The following is a 2,344-nucleotide window of genomic DNA, read 5'->3' as shown; positions in this document are numbered from 1 at the left end:
ATATATATATATATATATATATATATATCGTGATATGATCTATATATTAAAAAAATCAAAATTTATTTGAAAGAAATATTATCAATCAAATAAGTAATTTAATAATTTAATAATATCATAACAGAATTAATGAAGAATTTATTAGAATTTATTAGAATATTTTTTTTTAACTTCATAATCTTTTTTAATGACGATAAGACTGTTCGTTTAAACTGTTAATTGAAACGATTAGACCGCTTAATAGATAGTGATGATTTCATATACTGGAAACAACATGATGTGAAAGAACTCTACTTGAAATAAAATAAAATAAGAATAATAACATAATAACATCAATATACTTGCCGTTCGGAGAAGAGGTATGCTTAAAAGTCAATCCTCATCTCGTTAAGTAATTGGCCGTTGTGAATCCATTTGAAATTCAAAAAAAAGATCCGACGACTGTTTCACAACGTAAACACACTCACGAAGCAAAGATTAGGCCACACACAGGCAGAAAACACAGGGAACCATTCGTTCGCGCCTCGTGCTTAGATAGTTTTGCGTTCGCTCATTGTTGAATGTGGCCAAGCACGCCCCCTTGAGAGACTGGTCGACTGAGGAATGGAGCAGAGAAAAGAGCGACAAAGAGAGAGTTAAACGGAGATAGAGACAAAAACAGAAAGAGAAGATTGCAAAGCGAAGATAGGTACAGGATGGTTGAAGGGAATTCAAGATGAAAGGAGCGAAAGAATACGAGGCGACGACACAAATCGAATGAAACGCATCAATTGCACAAATTTTTTAAATCACGTACACTGATACACTTCATGACTTTGTATAAATAGATAGTCATCTATCAAGACAAATTTTCAATGAGCACTTCAACCACCGCGATGAAAACGAATCGACAATTAGAACGATCTGAGACACATATTACAATATTTTCTCAAGAAATGAAGATTAACAAATGATATTGATTAATTATAATGATGAAATTTGTTTCATGCGATAAACACTGCTTAAGGGAAAGATATATATACCCTTGCTCTGGGAGATTCGTGCGTTTCCTTGGCTACCATGATCCAGTATCGATCGATGTTCTCACGCACGCTTTAGAAACACCCTTCTTGAAATCATTAAATGTTAAAATCGTAATGGATGAAATTTTTATAAAAAAATTTTTAACGGAACACAATAGTAAACACTTGCGTTAACGAACATTCGCAGTATGAATACACATTTCTTCGTTTTACAAATCTCTCTAACTCAACACACAAAGCGTTCCTCCTTGATCGCGGTCTGGCCTCTACTGAGAAACAAGTACGCCAGGGGGCAGTCACGAGCAAGCGGTTCTCGAAGCTGGGAGCCTGAAAACCGTCTTCAGAAATCCCCGGTACCCGTTCATGCACGGTTCCATGGATGTATGAGCCAAACGAGCAAGCAAACCAAGTACGATCCACCCGCTCACCTCGCTATTCGGACTTGAGACGACGACGTTCCATTGTTTCGTTGTCTCCTGGCCCGGGAGCGTAGCACACAGACAGATACGGCTGCAGTAGCGCACGTGCACGCCCGCCCAATACACGCTAATCTTGGCACATGTACGACCAGGTTAAGAAGCACGTACACGCGGACGCGACCGCACACTCTCCGCTATAAACCGACCGACCAGTCACGCACGATCTCTCGTTCGTGTATGAATGCTGTAGTCCGGTTACCACCAGACTCGAACCCATCACGAACACAGGCTAACTTATGGACACACACATATTCGTGCGCGTTTGCTCTTCGGTCGCTCACGAACGAAAAACCAATCACAGTGCTTTGAAGTACCGATGGAAATTTATTATATTCTCTTCTTACCACTTAGTCTTTTCTTCTCAATTTTGCAATCATTTCAGTCAATTTTACGTCCATGAAGAAGTATTTATTACCAACAATTTAATATTGGAACTCCAATAAAGGAAAAACAAAAGAACTAGAAAATAACGAACGAAACAAGAAAACGTGATGCTTGGAGAAATATGAGAGAGATGGAGAGATAAAGAGGAGATAAGTGGGTGGGAGCTAGGTAGAATATAGTGGGAGAAGACAATGTCAAGTAACCAAACTTGACTCTCGATGAATTTGCATTTTCATTTGTTTGTTCAAGTAACAGAAAATTTGTTTCTTCTTTATATATATATATATATTACTTAGTATTGATAATAAAGAAGCATAATAATAGGAATCATATATATACGTACATAGACCTTGAAAATGAAAAATAATCGTATTTTTAATACTCATGATAACAGTATTTATATTCTTATTTTTCAGAATTTGTATCCTTGTAAAAATATGATATATATATATATATATA

The 2,344-nt window shown here is 36.6% G+C and overlaps 1 protein-coding gene across 4 annotated transcripts in view; it reads right to left on the bottom strand.

Annotated features, from left to right (window-relative positions):
* Positions 1-1,680, bottom strand: part of LOC102682013 — an 8,415-nt gene extending 6,735 nt beyond the window's left edge. Inside the window, exons 1-2 of one of the 4 annotated variants that reach the window (XM_006625032.1) lie at positions 1,451-1,669; positions 346-596 (exon numbers count right to left, since the gene is read on the bottom strand). The gene's annotated coding sequence lies outside the window, so the exon portion shown is untranslated. Of the gene's footprint in view, positions 1-345; positions 597-1,022; positions 1,389-1,450 lie in introns of those variants that run through there. The other 3 variants (XM_006625030.2, XM_006625033.1, XM_006625031.2) reach the window with 3 other exon arrangements.
* Between the last annotated feature and the right edge of the window lie 664 nt (positions 1,681-2,344).

This window comes from Apis dorsata, unplaced genomic scaffold, assembly GCF_000469605.1.
Source record: "Apis dorsata unplaced genomic scaffold, Apis dorsata 1.3 scaffold_1222, whole genome shotgun sequence".
Lineage (NCBI taxonomy): Eukaryota > Metazoa > Arthropoda > Insecta > Hymenoptera > Apidae > Apis > Apis dorsata.
The sequence above is the reverse complement of the archived record's forward strand: the minus strand, read 5'-3'. Positions and strand labels throughout refer to the sequence as shown.